Here is a 23,906-nt window from a genome sequence, read left to right as displayed (position 1 = left end):
AAGGTTTAAATCGGTTCATAACCTGATATAGCTGCCATATAAACCGATCTAGGATCTTGACTTCTTGACCCCTAGAGGTCGCAATTATTATCCGATATGCCTGAAATTTTGTACGATGGATCCTCTCATGACCATCAACAAACGTGTTTATTATGGTCTGAATCGGTCTATAGCCCGATACAGATCCCATATAAATCGTTCTCTCTATTTTACTTCGTGAGCCCCAATGGGTGCCATTCCTTTACGAATTGGCTGAAATTTTACACAGGTCTCCAACATATAACCTAATTGTGGTCCGAACCGGACCATATCTTGATATCGTTTTAATATCAGAGCAACTCTTTTCTTATATCCTTTTTTGCCTAAGAAGAGATGCCGGGAAAAGAACTCGACAAATGCGATCCATGGTGGAGGGTATATAAGATTCGGCCCGGCCGAACTTAGCACGCTTTTACTTGTTTTTTATACCCTCCACCATAAGATGGGGGGTATACTAATTTCGTCATTCTGTTTGTAACTACTCGAAATATTCGTCTGAGACCCCATAAAGTATATATATTCTTGATCGTCGTGACATTTTATGTCGTTCTAGCCATGTCCGTCCGTCTGTCCGTCCGTCCGTCCGTCCGTCTGTCTGTCGAAAGCACGCTAACTTCCGCAGGAGTAAAGCTAGCCGCTTGAAATTTTGCACAAATACTTCTTATTAGTGTAGGTCGGTTGGTATTGTAAATGGGCCATATCGGTCCATGTTTTGATATAGCTGCCATATAAACCGATCTTGGGTCTTGACTTCTTGAGCATCTAGAGTGCGCAATTCTTATCCGATTGGAATAAAATTTTGCACGACGTGTTTTGTCATGATATCCAACAACTTTACCAAGTATGGTTCAAATCGGTCCATAACCTGATATAGCTGCCATATAAACCGATCTTGGGTCTCGACTTCTTGGGCCTCTAGAGTGCGCAATTCTTATCCGATTGGCATGAAATTTTGCACGACGTGTTTTGTTATGATATCCAATACCTGTGCTAAGTATGGTTCAAATCGCTCCATAACCTGATATAGCTGCCATATAAACCGATCTTGGGTCTTGACTTCTTGAGCCTCTAGAGTGCGCAATTCTTATCCGATTGGGATGAAATTTTGCACGACGTGTTTTGTTATGATATCCAACAACTGTGTCAAGTATGGTTCAAATCGGTCCATAACCTGATATAGCCGCCATATAAACCGATCTTGGGTCTTGACTTCTTGAGCCTCTAGAGTGCGCAATTCTTATTCGATTGGGATGAAATTTTGCACGACGTGTTTTGTTATGATATCCAATACCTGTGCCAAGTATGGTTTAAATCGCTCCATAACCTGATATAGCTGCCATATAAACCGATCTTGGGTCTTGACTTCTTGAGCCTCTAGAGTGCGCAATTGTTATCCGATTTGTCTGAAATTTTGTACGACGGATTCTTTCATGACCATTAACATACGTGTTTATTATGGTCTGAATCGGTATATAGCCCGATACAGCTCCCATATAAATCGATCTCTCTATTTTACTTCTTGAGCCCCCAAAAGGGCGCAATTCTTATTCGAATTGGCTGACATTTCACACATGACTCCAACATATAATTTTTTTGTGGTGCTAACCGCACCATATTTTGATATCGCTCTAACAGCAGAGCAAATCTTTTCTTATATCCTTTTTTGCCTAAGAAGAGATGCCGGGAAAAGAACTTGACAAATGCGATCCATGGTGGAGGGTATATAAGATTCGGCCCGGCCGAACTTAGCACGCTTTTACTTGTTTTGCATAATCGAAATCGCCCTTAGTAAACAAAGGCTTAAAACGGTAGGATGTTGAATAGCGCATATATTTGGCAATCCTGTTGAGCTTGTTAAGATAAAACAAGTAAAAGCGTGCTAAGTTCGGCCGGGCCGAATCTTATATACCCTCCACCATGGTTCGCATCTGTCGAGTTCTTTTACCGGCATCTCTTCTTAGGCAAAAAAGGATATGAGAAAAGATTTCCTCTGCTATTAGAGCGATATCAAGATATGGTATTGTGGTCCAACAATTAAATTACATGTTGGAGAACTGTGTAAAATGTCAGCCAATTCGAATAAGAATTGCACCCTTTGGGGCAAGAAAATAGAGAGATCGATTTATATGGGAGCTGTATTGGGCTATAGACCGATTCAGATCATAATAAACACGTATGTTGATGGTCATGAGAGGATCCGTAGTACAAAATTTCAGGCAAATCGGATAATAATTGAGGCCTCTAGAGGCTCAAGAAATCAAGATCCCAGATCGGTTTATATGGCAGCTATATCAGGTTATGAACCGATTTGAACCTTATTTGACACAATTGTTGGAAGTTAGAATAAAATTCTTCATGAAAAATTTCTGCCAAATCGGATAGGAATTGCGCCCTCTAGAAGCTCAAGAAGTCAAGTCCCCAGACCTGTTTATATGACAGCTATATCAGGTTATGAACCGATTTGAACACGTCGTGCAAAATTTCATTCCAATCGGATAAGAATTGCGCACTCTAGAGGCTCAAGAAGTCAAGACCCAAGATCGGTCTGGTCTTACATGGAATACAACCAATCTTTCTAGGCTGCAGAACAAGAAGACTAAATTATATAAAAGGTTTAAACGCTCAGGGTCAACGTCTGACTTTTCGAAGTGTTCTTTAGCAAGATGTGAATATAACAAAAAAAAAAAAACAAATTGGTATATGGTAGTTATTTAAAACAAATTAGAAATCAAATCCTAAATTTTTTAAAAAACTGGGAATTCAAAGCGCCGTTGTAATAGTTTGCCGAACTTTCTTAGATATAAAGCTAAAGTAGCTGATAACAAATCAAGTGCTGCCGACATCTTTGCAGACTTTTTTAGCACTAGTTACTCAGATAATTATAATGATTTTTGTGGAACATATCCATACACAATCAACAAGTCAGCTTTTATAGACGTGTCTGAAATTGGCGAAAACGTAGTACTTGAAAATTTAAGGTCACTGAAGATAACTTTCAATCCTGGTCCAGAAATTTCATCGAACATTTTAAAGCATTACGCTCTCGAACTTTCATATCCCCTTTGTACACTTTTCAACAGTTCATTAAAGCATGGATATCTGCCGGAATTGTGGAAGCAATCTAATATAAGACTATTATTTATTTTAGCATTCAATTTTGAATGCTATTCCGAAGCTATTAGAGAAAATTCTGACTGCCACTAATTCACATCTCTCTTCTATATTGTCTCCCTACCAACATGGGTTCCGGAAATCGATATCGACGATAACAAATATTTTAGAATTGACTTGTTTAGTCAACAATGGCTTTAGGGAACGCTACCAAACGGATACTATCAATGCCAATTTTAATAAAGCATTTGATAAAGCCAACCACAAACTTCTGTTAAGAAATCAGACCTTATTGGTTTCAGTCCCTCTTTACTAATGTGGATCCGATCATATCTAACTGGACGTACTCAAAGAGTTAAATTTGGTACTGCAGTTTCGAAATCAATTGTTGTCTCTTTAGGTGTTCCACAGTTTTGTTTGTTCATAAACGATATCTCTTTTACTTTAAAGAACTCGAATATTTTGATGTATGCAGATGATGTAAAAATCTTCAGATCAACGAAATACTCTGATGAACAGTGTTATTTTCAGTATGACCTTGATACTCTTTACGAATGGTGCAACCAGAACTTTATAGAACTTTATATTTCCAAATGCAAACACATACCATGTTAAAGAATAACCTCTCTTAAAACTAGCTACTTTTTGGGTTCCAATCGAATTGAAGTAGTCTATAGCTTTTAAGACCTTGGAATTCTTCTAAACTTCCGTCAACACATCCCAATGGTTGTAAACAAAGCACGTGGTGCTCTTGGCTTCATGAAACGCTGGAGTAAAGAACTTAATGATTCTCTGTGACGCAAAACTTATATACGCCTCTAGTCAGAAGTAATCTCGAGTACGGTTCAGTGGTATGGGATCCGTTGTAAAATGCAAATTCAAATTTTGCCCATGAACATTCCACTAAGGAACAGGGGCAAACTTCTCACATATCAATGAGTTCAGGCCGATTCAAGTTTAAGCTCAATGATAAGGGGCCTCCATCTTATTCTGATTTGATAGAATAGATTCAAAAACAATTTCTGTTATGTAGTCTCCATCGAAATCGGTGGAATATAAGTTAATTACCTTCGTATAAGTACAGATTAAATCATATAAAGCTTCCTACATTAAAAAGACGTAGAACCGTGCTAAACATTACGTTTTTGACTAAGTTAATTCATGGTCAAATAGATTTTGTTTTTTTTTTTATTCGAATTTTCTTTAACGTTCCTAGCAGACCTACCATATATTTTGATCCTTTGAAAATTTCTTATCAGAGAACCAACGATGCCAATAATTATCCTTTTCGGCACCTACGTTATCAATTTAATCAACTGAAAGATATAATAGGCTAGCTGACCCGGGCCCGCTCCGCTGCGCCTTCTTTTACTTTATATGGAGCAACATTTTCCTTGGAATATTTATTTTTGACAATTAAAGAGCTTTTAGAGAAATTAATAAGTTTAACAATATAAGGACCTTTACCTAAATCCCATATGATCTTTATTGGTCTACGAATTTAATGTAAGGAGTACTCCATTCATAAAATACTTTATTTCAGCCCGATATTCTCATATCTGATTTAGGGGTGTTTTCGGGGGTGAGGTGGTCCACCAGACACTTGGCCCTGAAAAAAAAATCAGCTTAGTGCTCATCTATCAAATACCATTTATTTAAATCCCATATTGCCCCAAACACATGTCCCCAAAATAGGTTATCAAATTCGTTTTCCAATCTCAAATACCTTTCATTTGAGCCACATATTAGCATGGTCAGTAAAAAATTGCTCTTTGTGGGGTATTTTGGGAAAGGGGTAAACCCCCAGAAAATTGGTCCCTAAAGTGGGTATAAATTCTTGATCTACCCCCAAATTCCTTTCATACGTAAATACGCCCGATTTAGGGGTGTTTTGCGGAGTTGGTTGGTCCCCCAATCACTAAGCCCTGAATATATATCAACAACGTGGTCTATTCTCAAATAACTATACATCATTTATTTGAATCCCATATTGCCATTGACCTCACAATGGGATATCAAATTCTTCTTATTGCTAAAGTCAGCAAATGTGTCCGGTTTTGGGTATTGACCCTTAAAACTTTATATATTTAGTTCCAATCTTTTTAAGACCCAAATTGTGAGCAAATGCGTCATATTTCGAGGTTGTTATGGTGGTGGGACGTCCCCTAGACAGTTGGTCCCTAATTTTGATATCAGATACGTGGTCTACTCCCAAATACCTTTCATTTGAGACCCATATTTCCATTGTCGGCTAACATTACCGGCTTGGGGGGTGTTTTTGTGTATGGGCGGCCACTCAGTTAGTTGGCCTTGATAATATATGTCTGATTCGTGTTCTACTCTAAAAACCCTCTTATTTGTGCCTCATATTGCAATAGGCAGCAAATTTGGGTGAGGTTGTGGGGGTGGTGTGGCCCCAATAGACACTCTTCCCGAATATTGAAACAGATTCGTGCTTTAATCCGAAAAACCTTTCATTTGAGCCCCATATTGCTGTGGTCATAAATTTGTCCCCTTGGGGGGATGTTTTTGAGAGAGGCGGCCCTCTATACACTTGGTACCTCATTTGGATATCAGATTCGAGTTCTACACTTAAATAACTTTTATTTAAGCCCCATATTCCCATGTTCAGTAAATAAGTCCTGTTTGGGGAAGGGGTGCACCCCCCGAAACGTGGTCCCACATTTGGATATTAGATTCGTATTCTCTTCGCAAATACCTTTCATTTGAGCCCATATTGCCATGGTCGTTAAATATGTCCGATTTAGCGGTGTTTTGGGGGTTGGGGTGGTTCCCCTAGCACATGGTCCGACAATGGGATATCACATACGTTTTCTTATCTTAAATACCTTTGATTTGAGTCCCATATTGTCGAGATTGGTCTTAATATATATTTGGTATGTTTTAGGGTGGGGCGGCCCCCTATAGGTACCCTATCTGAAATTTGGATACCAAATTTTTATTTTTAGGGTACTATATGAGAGCACAATTTCGTTTAAATCGCACCAACCATCTCCGAGATGTGGCGTTGCTGAAAATAAGGGTAAGGGGGAGGGTCCGCCCAGATATCGAAATTTCAAGAAAATTCAGCCGTTTCTGATATATATATATATATATATATATATATATATATATATATATATATATATATATATATATATATATATATATATATATATATATATATATATATATATATATATATGGGTGGTGCGATTTATATATATATGCGAGCGGTCGGAAGAAAACAGGTAAACTTTGCGCCTTGTTATTAAAGGCAATGGTATACCTTAGCTAGAGACACAGAATAGCTTTACAAATACGAGCGTCTGTTTGTGTTGCATTTTTGAAGATATTTCCAAAAAATAGTAATGACACTCATTTGTGTAGTGAAATGTATATCAACCACCGATCGAATTTCAAATAGATGGTTGTGTCTTTTAGTATGTAGCAACTTAGATTTTAGGATATCATCTTAATTTTATCCAAATTTCTCTTTCTCCTGCCAAAATTTTTTGTTGTGTTTTCCACGAAAGGATTTCCAACAACCATATATGGTGTAATAGGTCTATAATCAGAAAACGCTCCAATAAGAGTGACATCTCGATTTGACAATATGATCACCTCGAAACCGCAATATATTGCCCATATAAACTGAGATAATATTTGTAAATTTTTACAGAACACATGGTGAAGGGTTCTTCGTTCTCGACTCAGAAACAACGAATTTGTTATGGATAATAGACCATCCCATAAGCGAGAAACTTTTTTTGCAAATAAAGAAACGCATAACCTCCACACAAGTTACACCTAGAACCTATAATTTGGCAGTGTCAGTTAGTAGCGTACGGATTGTCTCAGAATTACTCCCTAATTTAATCTAGCCATGTCCGTCCGGCCGCAAATCCTCCAATCTGACATAAACAAAATGTCAAACGCATGAAGGAGGAATTGCGCCTTTCTAAACATGTTTCATACATAACTGCTTCGACATAATCATATCGAACATAGATCATGGATTTAGAAGATTTCAATCCAACTCAAAGATACATACTTCTTTAATCGCAAGGATCTCCGCTTGATATACACTACAGTGGTCGGGTACGCATCTAGATAAGACCAGTCCTGGTCTGGTCGTCTGCTTTGAAACCATTCATTTCGAAGTCTATGTAACTTATTTACCATGGAAAGCGTAATTCCAATCGGTTCTATCAGAAATAGCGGTACACTACTTTTTATCAAAAAGCGGCTCAGGCAAGGTCTAATTCACACTGTCTAGAACATCGGACATTATAACAAGGATAACACTGTCTCCGTAGGTGTCGTATAACAAGAGAAAACTCACTTAGCCTTACAGCAGTCGTCGCAGAAATTTGTCTAGCCACCATATCCAGAAGCTTTAGGTGTAGCATTAAATTCAGTGCATCCGATGGTGTCGTCCTTAGTGCGGCACAAATAAGCCATCCCTTATTCCGGCTGAGTATTGAACTGTATTTGGACTTTTGAAGCGCTATCCACCAGATTACAACACTATAAAGCATTATTGATCTGACAACCGCCGTACATACCCATCGCATGACACTCAGTTTAAACCCGCCAAAGGTTCTCTTGCAGGTGTATAGGACAAGACTTGCATTTATTTCCTTTTGCCAATGGCTCTCTTGCAGGTGTATAGATCAAGAGTTCCCTTCCTTGCCCTTTCCAAAATGTTTGATTTGAAGTTCAATTTCCTGTCCAGCAAAACACCTAGGTATTTTGAGCTTGCAGTAAATGGAACATTATCTCCTGCTGAAAAGAACAACTTCTGTCTTAGAAGGGTTTTCGCTTAAACCACTTTCGGTAGCCCACTTCGAAGTGACACGTAGAGCTTACTGAAGTATATTCGCCAGAAAGCACATCGAACTCCGCTAGAGTTGAAATTAAGCACAGGACTACAATTGTTAACAAACATATCTTTGTACCAAGTGTAAACATCATCCGTGTCAATATATACAACCCAGTTCTGAAATCTACCTGAGAACAAACTCCCAGGGAATTAATTTCTCCCTCATTTAAAATACTCCAATTCTGATTGCATACGGAGAGAAAATTTTTTAGAAAACAGGTATTTTGCTTCAGTTGTTTTATTATACCCACCACCGAAGGATGGGGGTATATTCATTTTGTCATTCCGTTTGCAACACATCGAAATATCCATTTCCGACCCTATAAAGTATATTTATTCTTGATCAGCGTAAAAATCTAAGACGATCTAGACATGTCCGTCCGTCTGTCCGTCTGTCTGTTGAAATCACGCTACAGTCTTCAAAAATAGAGATATTGAGCTGAAATTTTGCACAGAGTCTTTTTTGTCCATAAGCAGGTTAAGTTCGAAGATGAGCTATATCGGACCATATCTTGATATAGCCCCCATATAGACCGATCCGCCGATTTAGGGTCTTTGGCCCATAAAAGCCACATTTATTATCCGATTTTGCTGAAATTAGGGACAGTGAGTTGTGTTAGGCTCTCCGACATCCTTCGTCATTTTGGCCCAGATCGGTCCAGATTTGGATATAGCTGCCATATAGACCGATCTTCGCATTTAGGGTCTTAGGCCCATAAAAGCCACATTTATTATCCGATTTTACTGAAATTTAAGACAGTGAGTTGTGTAAGGCCCCTCGACATCCTTTGTCAATTTGGTCCAGATCGGTCCAGATTTGGATATAGCTGCCATATAGACCAATCCTCCGATTTAGGGTCTTAGGCCCATAAAAGCCACATTTATTATCCGATTTTGCTGAAATTTGGGACAGTGAGTTGCGTTAGGCTCTCCGACATCCTTCGTCATTTTGGCCCAGATCGGTCCAGATTTGGATATAGCTGCCATATAGACCGATCTTCGCATTGAGGGTCTTAGGCCCATAAAAGCCACATTTATTATCCGATTTTACTGAAATTTAAGACAGTGAGTTGTGTAAGGCCCCTCGACATCCTTTGTCAATTTGGTCTAGATCGGTTCAGAGTTGGATATAGCTGCCATATAGACCGATCCTCCGATTTAGGGTCTTAGGCCCGTAAAAGCCACATTTATTATCCGATTTTGCTGAAATTTGGGACAGTGAGTTGTGTTAGGCCCTCCGACATCCTTTGTCAATTTGGCTCAGATCGGTCCAGATTTGAATATAGCTGTCATATAGACCGATCCTCCTATTTAGGGTCTAAGGCCCATAAAAGGCGCATTTATTGTCCGATGTCGCCGAAATTTGGGACATTGGGTTAGGTTCAACCTCTTGACATAGTTCTGCATTATGGCACAGATCGGTCAAGATTTGGATATAGCTGCCATATAGACCGATCTCTCGGTTTTAGGTTTAGGGGCCAGAAAAAGCGCGTTTAATGTCCGATGTCGCCACAATTTGGGACAGTGAGTTGTGTTGGGCCCTTCGACATCCTTTTTATACCCTCCACCATAAGATGGGGGGTATACTAATTTGGTCATTCTGATTGTAACTCCTCGAAATATTCGTCTGAGACCCCATAAAGTATATATATTCTTGATCGTCGTGAAATTTTATGTCGATCTAGCCATGTCCGTCCGTCTGTCCGTCCGTCCGTCTGTCTGTCGAAAGCACGCTAAAATTCCGAAGGAGTAAAGCTAGCCGCTTGAAATTTTGCACAAATACTTCTTATTAGTGTAGGTCGGTTGGTATTGTAAATGGGCCATATCGGTCCATGTTTTGATATAGCTGCCATATAAACCGATCTTGGGTCTTGACTTCTTGAGCCTCTAGAGTGCGCAATTCTTATCCGATTGGGATGAAATTTTGCACGACGTGTTTTGTTATGATATCCAACAACTGTGCCAAGTATGGTTTAAATCGGTCCATAACCAGATATAGCTGCCATATAAACCGATCTTGGGTCTTGACTTCTTGAGCCTCTAGAAGGCGCAATTCTTATCCGATTGGAATGAAATTTTGCACGACATGTTTTGTTACGATATCCAACAATTGTGCCAAGTATAGTTGTGCCAAGTATAGTTGTGCCAAGTTTAGCTGTCATATAAACCGATCTTGGGTCTTGACTTCTTGAGCCTCTAGAGGGCGCAATTCCTATCCGATTTGAATGAATTTTGGCACGTAGTATTTTGTGTGCCAAATATGGTTCAAATCGGTTCATAACCTGATATAGCTGCCATATAAACAGATCTGGGGACTTGACTTCTTGAGCTTCTGGAGGGCGCAGTTCCTACCCGATTTGGCTGAAATTTCGCAAGACGTTTTTTATTGTTACTTTCAACAACTATATCAAATAAAGTACAAGTCGGTTCATAACCTGATATAGCTGCCATATAAACCGATCTGGGATCTTGACTTCTTGAGCCTCTAGAGGTTGCAATTATTATCCGATTTGCCTGAAATTTTGTACGACGGATTCTTTCAATGACCATCAACATACGTGTTTATTATGGTCTCAATCGGTCCATAGCCCGATGAAGCTCCCTTATAAATCGATCTCTCTATTTTACTTTTTGAGCTCACAAAGAGCGCAATTCTTATTAGAATTGGCTGACATTTTACACGGGTCTCCAACATATAATTTAATTGTGGTCCAAACCGGACCATATCTTGATATCGCTCTAATAGCAGAGCAAATCTTTTCTTATATCCTTTTTTCCCAAAGAAGAGATGCCCGGAAAAGAACTCGACAAATGCGATCCATGGTGGAGGTTATATAAGATTCGGCCCGGCCGAACTTAGCACGCTTTTACTTGTTCAGTTTCACTCAGGTCGATCAAGATTTGGATATAGCTGCCATATAGACCGATATCTCGATTTAAAGTCTTGGCCCCAAAAAAGACGAATTTATAATCCGATTTAACTGAAATTTGACACATTGAGTTATGTTAGGCTTTTCGACATCCATATTGTTTATGGTTCAGATCGGTCTATTTTTAGATATAGCTAAAAGGACAAACATTTTGTTATACATAATTGAACAATGACTTGTACTTATTAGAATTTGGTCCAAATCGGATCATATTTCGATATATAAGGCATGCAATTTTCGCTGGATTTTGATGAAAGGTGGTTTACATATATACCCGAGGTGGTGGGTATCCAAAGTTCGGCCCGGCCGAACTTAACGCCTTTTTACTTGTTTTTGCTAAACATTAGACTTTTTTTTGTAAAAGAACATAAAATGGAACAATAAGCAAAAAAAGTTATAAGGTTGTAAAAAAAATTTACTAACATTTAATTTATTGCTTTTGTGATGTGTGTTTTACTTTTTACACCCACCACCGTAAGATAGGGGGTATATTTATTTAGTCCTTCCGTTTGCAACACATCGAATTATCAATATCTGACCCTACAAAGTATATATATTTCGAATCGTCGTAAAGTTCTAAGACGGTTTAACGATGTCCGTGTTGCTGCCCGTCTATCCGTCTCTCCGTCCGTCTGTTGTAATCACTCTACAGGCTTCAAAAATTGAGATATTGAGCTGAAATTTGTCACAGATACGTCTTTTTAATGCACGTTGGTTAAGTTCTTGAACGGACCATAGTTGGGTATAGCTACTATATAGACCGATTTTCCGACAAATTATGACCTAACACGTATCACGATGTGCTGTGATAACAACTGTCCGTCTTGGCTAAAACGACATGCTTCCAAAGTAGTCTGGTGGACAGATTAATTGTGTCGTGCTGTCGCTGGTTACATGCGGGGCACACATCCTGCACGTTTGCCTTTTTCATTGCCAAAAGGAATTTAGGTGCCAGATACTACCGGATCGTTCTTGTGCAGAACCACTTGAATGAGTAGTATAGAGATTTGCTTCTACTTCGTCGTCATGAATGACACAAAAATTCCGGGCGACGGCCACTTTTTTGGTGGATGGGATGGCTGCTGGACATAGTGCTGCCGAAAAGCGACTTATGGATTTATTCCTACTCCTATGCAGTAAATGCTACAAACTATGGCACCAAGTATGTTGGAATAATTGATGGTCTGAAGTGCAATGTTGCTAATTTGCCTACGAACATTCCACTAAAGAAAAGGCAGCAGAGAACTTCAAGCTCAATGATTAAGGACCTCCTATTATCCAACTCCTAACGCCGCACTGTGTTGCCAAATCGAAAAATCTTGGAAATAATTCTGGAACTTTTGAACGGATAGAGGTATGGACACGAAACGTAACGTAGTTGATGTTGATGTGTTTTTCAATAAGTATGCAAAATTTGGGGACCCTAGGAGGTCCAGAGGGCTTGAAATTGGTCACCTCGAGCATGTCAAATTTTGTTTGCTTGCCAAACAGTCATTTATGGGCCGATCAGCTTGATTCTTCTTTTTCAAATATAAAGCTCTTAAAACCCTACAAGACCATGCTGAATTATCTCTAACGGTTTATGAGTTATTGGACTTACAACATTTTTTTTTTAATTTTAGTCAAAGTATTGTATGAATTTCTGAAATTGTGGGAATATTTGTGGGCCGATTGAGATTTAACATCGTTAGAAATGTTATAAAATGCTTCGAGTTAAAGAAAGTAATGAGCAAAATTGTGCGTTCCTATTAAATGTTATCCGCTTCAGAATGTGAACATTTCCGAAAAAAATCAAAATTTTAAATTTTTTAAAAAAACATCATTATTTACTTCATAAATCTTTTTCTCCTAGTAGGTGTTATTTTCCTTCTCATGTTTTATAGTCGACTAAATGCATATGCGAATAATGCTGCCAACATCCAGATTTGATCAACCGATATATATGTCAAGGCCGTCCCAAAATTTACAATTTTTAGACAAAAAAAAAATTTTTTCCTCGAATCGCAAAGTACTGATTCCCAAGTTCTTCAAGTTCTTAACACATTCAAGTAGCTTCACTCGTCTACTAACATAATGCATAAGGTTTCTTTACACTATTCGTAAACGTGTGAGAAACAGCTAGTTCACCAAAAAGCTGATTTTAGTGAGGTTTGTACCTTATGTTGGCCAATCCGAACACTTTTTATTACATACTAGCTGACCCTGGCCCACTACGCTGCGCCTTCTTTTACTTTATATGGGACAAAATTTTCCTTGGAATATTTATTTTCGACAATTAAAGAGCTTTTAGTGAAATACCATGCTACGAAAATAGTATTTCGCTTGACTAACAGTTTAACAATATAAGTGCCTTTATCTCAATCCCATATGATCTTTATTGGTCTACGAATTTAAGTTTGGATGTAAGGTGTACTCCATTCTTAAAATATGTACTTTATTTCAGCCCGATATTCTCATGATGTCTGATTTAGTGGTGTTTTCGGGGGAGAAGTGGTCCCCAAAATGTCAGCATCGTGCTTTTCTCTCAAATACAATTTATTTAAACCCCATATTGCCATTGGCTTAAGAGAAGTTTACAGGATGAGGCGTCCCCCAAACACATGACCCAAAAATAGGTTATCAAATTCGTTTTCTAATCTCAAATACCTTTCATTTGAGCCATATATTGCCATAGTCGAAAAATTTTTTCCCTTTGGGGGTGTTTTGGGGAAGGGGTGATGCCCTAAATACATGGTCCTATATTTGGTTATCAAATTTGTATTCTACTACCAAATACCTTTATTTGAGCCGCATATTGCGATGGTCACTAAAAAATAGCTGTTTGTGGGGTATTTTGGGAAAGGGGTAGGCCGCCAGAAAATTGGTTCCGAAAATGGGTATCAATTCTTGCTCTATCCCCCAATACCTTTCATTTAAGCCCCACATTGTCATGGTCGGTAAATATGCCCGATTTAGGGGCGTTTTGGGGAGTAGAGTGGTCCCCCAAATTCTAAGCCCTGAAAATATATCAGAAACATGCTCTATTCTGATATATCTATATATCATTTATTTAAACCCCATATTGCCATTGCCCTCAAAATCTCATTTAAACTCTTTATTGCAACAGTCAGCAAATATGTGCGGTTTGGGGTATTGGCCCTAAAAACTATAAATATTTAGTTCCACTCTCTCTAAGACCGAAATAGTCTTGGTGAGCAAATACGTCCTATTTGGGGGTTGTTATGGCGGTGGGACGTCCGCTAGACAGTTGGCCCCTAATGTTGATATCGGATGCGTGGTCTACTCCCAAATGCCTTTAATTTGAGCCCCATATTTCCATAGTCGGCAAACATGACCGGCTTGGGAGTTGTTTTGGGGGATGGGCGGCCACTCAGTTAGTTGGCCTTTAAAATGTATATCGGATTCGTGTTCCACTTTAAAAACCCTATTATTTGAGCCTCATATTGCAATAGTCAGAAAATACTTACTATTTGGGCGGTGTTGTGGGGGTGGGGTGGCCCCATAGGCACTTTTCCCGAATATTGATATCAAATTCATGCTTTACTTGAGCCCCATATTGCTACGGTCGTAAATTTGTCCTCTTTGGGGATATTTTTGGTGAGGTCCCATATTTGAATATCAGATTTGTATTCTGCATTCAAATACCTTTTATTAACTCCATATTCCCATGGTCAGTAAATATGTCCTGCTTGGGGGGTGTTTTGGGAAAGGGATGAATCCACGCAAACGTGGTCCCACATTTGGATATCAGATTCGTATTCTACTCGCAAATACCCTTCATTTGAGTCCCATATTGGTCGGTAAATATGCCAGATTTAGAGGTGTTTTGGGGCTTGGGGTGGTCCCCCTAGCACTTGGTCCGACAATTGGATATGAGATACGTTTTCTTATCAAAAATACCTTTCATTTGAGTCCCATATTGTCTTGATTGGTCCAAATATATGTTTGGTAGGTTTTAGGGTGGGACAGCCCTCTGGGCACCACATCCGAAATTTGGATACCAAATTTTTATTTTTAGGGTACTATATGAGAGCACACAAAATTTCGCTTAAATCGCACCACACATATCCGAGATCTGGCGTTTTTGAAAATTAGGGTAAGGGGGAGAGTCCGCCCCCCTTCAGATATCAAAAAATTTAGTATCCTATTTTCACCACGGGGCCATTATGCACCATCTGTGAAAATTTCAAGAAATTCGATTCAACCGTTTCTGAGTCTAACACACAAACATACAAACAAACAAACCTACAAACAAACACAAATTCATTTTTATATATATAGATTGATACATGTTCTATTTTTCAAAGCACTATTTAATCTATAAACTGTGAAAAAGCGATGATGACACTTTATTCGTTCCGATTACAAGTCATTTAAAAAAAAATATTTTTATACCCACCACCGAAGGATAGGGGTATATCCATTTTGTCATTCCGTTTGCAACACATCGAAATATCCATTTCCGACCCTATAAAGTATATATATTCTTGATCAGCGTAAAAATCTAAGACGATCTAGACATGTCCGTCCGTCTGTCTGTTGAAATCACGCTACAGTCTTTAAAAATAGAGATATTGAGCTGAAATTATGCACAGATTCCTTTTTGGTCTATAAGCATGTTAAGTTTGAAGATGGGCTATATCGGACTATATCTTGATATAGCCCCCATATAGACCGATCCGCCGATTTAGGGTCTTAGGCCTATAAAAGCCACATTTATTATCCGATTTTGCTGAAATTAGGGGCAGTGAGTTGTGTTAGGCCCTTCGATATCCTTCGTCAATTTGGATTAGATCGGTTCAGATTTGGATATAGCTGCCATATAGACCGATCCTCCGATTTAGGGTCTAAGGCCCATAAAAGCCACATTTTTTATTCGATTTCGCTGAAATTTGGGACAGTGAGTTGCGTAAGGCCCGTCGACTTTCATCGTTAATTTGGCTCAGATCGGTCTAGATTTGGATACAGCTGCCATATAGACCGATCCTCCGATTTATGGTGCTAGTCCCATAGAAGGCACATTTATTGTCCGATTTTGCTGAAATTCGGGACAGTGAGTTGTGTTAGGCAGTTCGACATCTTTCTTCAATTTGGTCCAGATCGGTTCAGATTTGGATATAGCTGTCATATAGACTGATTTCTCGACTTAAGGTTTTGGGCCCATAAAAGCCACATTAATAGTCCGATTTCGCTGAAATTTGGGACAGTGCTTTGTGTTAGGCTCTTCGAAATTTTTATGCAACTTGACCCAAATCGGTCCCGATTTGGATATAGCTGTAATTTAGACCGATATCTCGATTTAATGTCTTGGCCAGATAAAAGGCGCATTTATAATGCGATTTCACTGAAATGTGGCACAGTGACTTATGTTAGGCTTTTCGACATCCGTGTCGTATATAGTTTAGATCGGTTTATTTTTAGATATAGCTAATGTACTTATTAGTATTTGGTCCAAATCGGAACTTATTTGGATATAACTGATATGGGACATAAGGTATAAAATTTTCACCGAAGTTTGATGAAAGGTGGTTAACATATATACCCGAGGTGGTGAATATCCAAAGTTCGAACTTAACGCCTTTTTACTTGTTTTTTTCGATTTTATCCTAACTATAAGGCGCCGCGGTGGCCGAGTTGGTAGCGTGGTCGTATTGCCAGTGAGGGGGTTGTAGGTTCGATTCCTACCAGAGGCCTTGGTCTGTTCGTTCTGTAGTATCACAATGGACTTAAACTTGTCTATTGACTGTCCCTCTTACCTAACCTTACCTACGTCAAATATATAATTGTTTTTCGAAATTTTTTTTGGGAAATTTATTTATTGCAATATTCCTCTGAAAATATATTTCAGAATATTTCAAATATGTTTAATACATGTATAAAAGGTACAACGTTCTCCCCCGAATTTTATTTACAGATTGATAAGCTTAGGTGGAAAATTTCCTCCGACGATTTTTCAAGATCTTGTAGGCTGACCTAGTATTTTTATACCCTCCACCATAAGATGGGGGGTATACTAATTTCGTCATTCTGTTTGTAACTACTCGAAATATTCGTCTGAGACCCCATAAAGTATATATATTCTTGATCGTCGCGACATTTTATGTCGATCTAGCCATGTCCGTCCGTCTGTGCGTCTGTGCGTCCGTCCGTCCGTCCATCCGTCCGTTCGTCCGTCCGTCTGTCTGTCGAAAGCACGCTAACTTCCGAAGGAGTAAAGCTAGCCGCTTGAAATTTTGCACAAATACTTTTTATTAGTGTAGGTCGGTTGGTATTGTAAATGGGCCATATGGGTCCATGTTTTGATATAGCTGCCATATAAACCGATCTTTGGTCTTGACTTCTTGAGCCTCTAAAGTGCGCAATTCTTATCCGATTGGAATAAAATTTTGCACGACGTGTTTTGTTATGATATCCAACAGCTGTGCCAAGTATAGTTTAAATCGGTCCATAACCTGATATAGCTGCCATATAAACCGATCTTGGGTCTTGACTTCTTGAGCCTCTAGCGTGCGCAATTCTTATCCGCTTGGAATGAAATTTTGCACGACGTGTTTTGTTATGATATCCAACAACTGTGCCAAGTATGGTTTAAATCAGCCCATAACCTGATATAGCTGCCATATAAACCGATCTTGGATCTTGACTTCTTGAGCCTCTAGAGGGCACAATTCTTATCCGATTTGAATGAATTTTTGCACGAATAACAAAATATGTTATGATATCCAACAACTGTGCCAAGTATGGTTGAAATCGGTCCATAACCTGATATAGCTGTCATATAAACAGATCTGGGGATTTGACTTCTTGAGCTTCTAGAGGGCGCAATTATTATCCGATATGCCTGAAATTTTGTACGACGGATCCTCTCATGACCATCAACAAACGTGTTTATTATGGTCTGAATCGGTCTATAGCCCGATACAGATCCCATATAAATCGTTCTCTCTATTTTACTTCGTGAGCCCCAATGGGCGCAATTCTTATACGAATTGGCTGAAATTTTACACAGGTCTCCAACATATAATTTAATTGTGGTCCGAACCGGACCATATCTTGATATCGTTTTAATAGCAGAGCAACTCTTTTCTTATATCCTTTTTTGCCTTACAAGAGATGCCGGAAATAGGACTCGACAAATGCGATCCATGGTGGAGGGTATATAAGATTCGGCCCGGCCGAACTTAGCACGCTTTTACTTGTTTTTATCTACGAAGACATTGATCAACCGTTTTTTGACTAAAAGTTTAAATCAAAAATGTTGTTATTCAGTAACTCATTAACTGTTAGAGATATACTAGACATTTCAGCATGTATTTTGTAGGGGTTTACAAGCTCTATCTTTTAAAAAAAAGAGTCAAATTGCTCGGCCCATAAAAAACTGTTTGCGAAGTGGTTCAAAATTTGACATGTTCGAGGGGACCAACTTTCAATCCCCATGGATCGGCCTCCTGGCCTACTAGGATCCCCAAATTTTTCATACTTGACAATGTTATTTTTCGTGTCCATACCTCTATCCGTTTACAAGTTTCAGAATTATTTCCAAGATTTTTCGATTTGGCAACACGGTACGGCGTACCATTTAGCGACATCTTCTTATACATATGTGTCTTAGAATATTAAAATGTGAACCAAATATTTACATAGGTATCAAATGGTATGTGAATAAACCAATTCTCGTCTTTCAATAAAACTGAAAAACTTAGGCAAACCTTCTAAGAAGGGTACATGACAATTTTAACCCGGGAGAACCTAACAAAAATGTTCAGTGTTTTTGATCAAAAAGTGAAAAATAATTTCCGTACATAATAAATTGATGGTATATTTTAGTTTTTAGCAACTAAAATCATAATTTCTTATCCTCACTCCCTTCAATTTGTTTGGGGGTATTTTTTCCAAACTATATCGTCTTATTCTCACTTTTATTTCGATTCAGAGCACCTTCTTTTTCCACTGGGAGTTATTTCTCTTTTTCGAAGTTTGTTTAGAGTAAGGGAAATGGGAGCAGGAAAGCTGTTATTCAGAATAGGGGAAATGGGAGTAGGAAAAAAACTCCCAGGGATTTTTTTTTCAGAAAAGGGCTAATAGATTTATGCTGAAGCATTTGTTAATGGTAATAATCATATCTTTGTCATATCCACATTTTAACTTTTTTCATGGTTAATAAAAATACAGTTATGCACCTTTCCGTGTTGCCATGATTTTCTATTCCATTATGCTTTCTTTAATGTGGTTATATTAGCTAGGTACTTTTAGTATAATTTCAGTAAAGTAAAGGCTAATTTTTTAGCTATTATCTTTTTGACAACGCTGGTTTAAACAGCTCACGCACTTTTCGTGATTTGTTTCACTGTCAAACATCTTCAGTTTGGTCTAAAATTTAACCATGAATCGTCTTACAAACGTACAATGCGTTCAAATTATTGAATTTTATTATCAAAATGCGTGCTCTGTTATGAAAGTTCAAAGGCCCAATGGGTACGTAAGACAGAAGCATTGCAAGAGCTACCAATGCATCCAGAAAGAGTCATAATTTGGTGCGGTTTATGGGCTGGTGGCACCATTGGGCCGTACTTCTTCAAAGATGATGCGAATCGTAACGCAACTGTGAATGGTGAGCGCTACCGTGAGATGATATCCAACCTTGTTTTGCCAAAATGCAAGAGCTTGACTTGTCGTTTCAAAAAGACGTTGCCACATGCCACACAGCATGCGTAACAATTGACTTATTGAGAGGCGAGCCCGGTGAACATTTTATTTCACTTTCGGGACCGGTCAAATGGCCGCCTAAATCATGCTATTTAACGCCTTTAGACTATATTTTGTGGGGCTATGTTAAAGCTCATGTCTATACAGACAAGCCCGCTTTAATTTACGCATTGGAAGGCAACATTGCATTTATTCGTGAAAAACTGGTCGAAATGTTGAAAAGAGTATGCCAAAATAGGACTAAGCGGATGAAGCATTTGTGGCGCAGTCACAATCAACATTTGCATGAAATAATCTTCAAACATTAAATTATATGGACCATACTATCTATTAAAATAAAGATTTCATACTGTTTTGTGCATTTTATATGTTTTTTTTTGTTCTTGTTTTTGAAGACTTTCCTATAGTTCTTAAAAAAACACCCTTTATAAGCGCTTTTCTTATCAAAATTGAAAGACTTTATATATTATATAAACGTCAACTTCAACTTCATCGAAACAATACATTTTTTCCCTCCCTCGAAAATCGTATTTGTTTTTCATTTAAATTAAATATAAATTTAACAAGTAAAAGCGTGCTAAGTTCGGCCGGGCCGAATCTTATATACCCTCCACCATGGAGCGCATTTGTCAAGTTCTTTTCCCGACATCTCTTCTTAGGCAAAAAAAGATATAAGAAAAGATTTGCTCTGCTATTAGAGCGATATAAAGATATGATCCGGTTTAGACCACAATTAAATTATATGTTGGAGACCTGTGTAGAATGTCAGCCAATTCGAGTAAGAATTGCGCCCTTTGGGGGCTCAAGAAGTAAAATAGAGAGATCGATTTATATAGGAGCTGTATTGGGCTATAAACAGATTCAGACCATAATAAACACGTAGGTTGATGGTCAAGAGAGGATCCATCGTACAAAATTTCAGACAAATCGGATAATAATTGCGACTTCTAGAGGCTCAAGAAATCAAGATCCCAGATCGGTTTATATGGCAGCTATATCAGGTTATGAACCGTTTTTAACCTTATTTGACACATTCCAATCGGATAAGAATTGCGCACTCTAGAGGCTCCAGAAATCAAGACCCAAGATCGGTTTATATGGCAGCTATATCAGATTATGGACCGATTTGAACCATACTTAGCAAAGTTGTTGGATATCATAACAAAACACGTCGTGCAAAATTTCATGCCAATCGGATAAGAATTGCGCACTCTTGAGGCTCAAGAAGTCAAGACCCAAGATCGGTTTATATGGCAGCTATATCAGATTATGGACCGATTTGAACCATACTTGACACTGTGGTTGGATATAATAACAAAACACGTCGTGCAAAATTTCATTTCTATCGGATAAGAATTGCGCACTCCAGAGGCTCAAGAAGTCAAGACCCAAGATCGGTTTATATGGCAGCTATATCAGGTTATAGACCGATTTGAACCATACTTGGCACAGTTGTTGGATATCATAACAAAACACGTCGTGCAAAATTTCATTCTGATCGGATAAGAATTGCGCACGCTAGAGGCTCAAGAAGTCAAGACCCAAGATCGGTTTATATGGCAGCTATATCAGGTTATAGACCGATTTGAACCATACTTGGCACAGTTGTTGGATATCATAACAAAACACGTCGTGCAAAATTTCATTCTGATCGGATAAGAATTGCGCACGCTAGAGGCTCAAGAATTCAAGACCCAAGATCGGTTTATATGGCAGCTATATCAGGTTATAGACCGATTTGAACCATACTTGGCACAGTTGTTGGATATCATAACAAAACACGTCGTGCAAAATTTCATTCTGATCGGATAAGAATTGCGCACGCTAGAGGCTCAAGAAATCAAGACCCAAGATCGGTTTATATGGCAGCTATATCAAAACATGGACCGATATGGCCCATTTACAATACCAACCGACCTACACTAATAAGAAGTATTTGTGCAAAATTTTAAGTGGCTAGCTTTACTCCTTCGGAAGTTAGCGTGCTTTCGACAGACAGACGGACGGACGGACGAACGGACGGACGGACGGACAGACGGACGGACATGGCTAGATCGACATAAAATGTCACGACGATCAAGAATATATATACTTTATGGGGTCTTAGACGAATATTTCGAGTAGTTACAAACAGAATGACGAAATTAGTATACCCCCCATCTTATGGTGGAGGGTATAAAAATGAAATAGAAGTTTTATAATAGAAAATATTATAAATTCAGTTATGCAGTATTGCGAGCTGGCATTTGCTTTAAAAGACAGTCATTTGTGGCACTTTAAAGAAGGATGATTATATTCCACACCACTTCTGCAATCTATCGGGCTATTACAGATTCCATTCAGGCAAGTGATGAATTTGTGTCAGTTAATTTTTTCCTAGTTACTTTTCTCAATAAAAGCTCAATAAAGGTAATGGCGGATTAGCGGCGATTTCATTCTGTACGCTTTCTGCTTGTGTTTGAAAATGTCTTTGTGGTCACTACGGTTTTTATGCCCTTAACCATAGGATGGGGGTATACTAATTTCGTCATTCTGTTTGTAACACCTCGAAATATGCGTCTAAGACCTCAGAAGATATATATATATTCTTGATCGTCATGACATTTCAAGTTGATCTAGCCATGTCCGTCCCTCTGTCTGTCCGTCGAAAGCACGCTAACTTTTGAAGGAGGTGAAAATTTTGCACAAATTCTTTTTATTAGTGTAGGTCGGTTGGGGTTGTAAATGGGCCATATCGGTCCATGTTTTGATATAGCTGCCATATAAACCGATCTTTGGGTCTTGACTTCTTGAGCCTATAGAGGGCGCAATGCACTTGGCGTTTTAGTATTACTTTCAACAACTGTGCCAAGTATGGTTCAAATCGGTTCATAACCTGATATAGCTGCCATATAAACCGATCATGGGTATTGACTTCTTCAGCTTTTAGATAGCGCAGTTCTTATCCGATTTGGCTGTAATTATGCACGTGGTGTTTTGGTAACACGTCCAACCACTGTGCTAAGTGGTTGGATCTTTACTTCTTGAGCCACTAGAGAATCATCCGATTTGGCTGCAATTTTGCATGAGGTGTTTTGTTATGACTTCCAACAACTGTGCTTAGTATGGAGCAAATCGGCGCATAACCGGATATAGCTGTCATATAAACCGATCTGGGATCTTGACTTCTTGACCCTCTAGAGGGCGCAGTTATTTTCCAAGTTGGCTGAAATTTTGTACAACGGCTTCTCCCATGACGTTCAACATACACGTGAAACATGGTCTCAATCGATTTATAGCTTGATACAGTTCCCATATAAACCGATCTTCCGATTTTGGTTCTTGAGCCTCTACAATGCTTATCCGAATGGACTGAAGTATTACACAATGACTTTTACAATGTTTAGCATTCAATTCATTTATGGTCCGACTCGGACTATAACTGGATATAGCTCCAATAGCATAACAGTTCTTATTCATTATTCTTTCTTTGCCTTAAAAGAGATACCGCGCAAGGAACTCGACAAATACTTTGCATGGTGGAGGGTGAATAAGATTCGACCCGGCCGAACTTAGCACGCTCTTACTTGTTTGTGTTGTTTTCTGCAATAAGACGCATTGCAACGATTTTTATACCCTCCACCATAGGATGGGGGGTATACTAACTTCGTCATTCTGTTTGTAACTACTCGAAATATTCGTCTGAGACCCCATAAAATATATATATTCTTGATCGTCGCGACATTTTATGTCGATCTAGCCATGTCCGTCCGTCTGTCCGTTCGTCCGTCCATCTGTCTGTCGAAAGCACGCTAACTTCCGAAGGAGTAAAGCTAGCCGCTTGAAATTTTGCAAAAATACTTCTTATTAGTGTAGGTCGGTTAGTATTGTAAATGGGCCATATCGGTCCATGTTTTGATATAGCTGCCATATAAACCGATCTTGGGTCTTGACTTCTTGACCCTCTATAGTGCGCAATTCTTATCCGATTGGAATGAAATTTTGCACGACGTGTTTTGTTATGATATCCAACAACTGTGCCAAGTATGGTTGAAATCGGTCCATAACCTGATATAGCTGCCGTCTAAGCCGATCTTGGGTCTTGACTTCTTGAGCCTCTAGAGTGCGCAATTCTTATCCGATTTGAATGAATTTTGGCACGACGTGTTTTGTTATGATATCCAATAACTGTGCGAAGTATGGTTCAAATCGGTTCATAATCTGATATAGCTGCCATATAAACCGATCTTGGGTCT

General features: G+C 38.7%; 1 protein-coding gene across 1 annotated transcript in view; it reads left to right on the top strand.

Annotated features, from left to right (window-relative positions):
• LOC131994281 (uncharacterized) overlaps nt 1-23,906 on the top strand; it is a gene marked incomplete in the record, with an annotated part of 1,369,549 nt that overhangs the window by 833,784 nt on the left and 511,859 nt on the right.

This window comes from Stomoxys calcitrans, chromosome 1 (assembly GCF_963082655.1).
Source record: "Stomoxys calcitrans chromosome 1, idStoCalc2.1, whole genome shotgun sequence".
In the NCBI taxonomy this organism is placed as follows: Eukaryota; Metazoa; Arthropoda; class Insecta; order Diptera; family Muscidae; genus Stomoxys; species Stomoxys calcitrans.
This window is presented reverse-complemented; position numbering and strand designations above follow the sequence as displayed.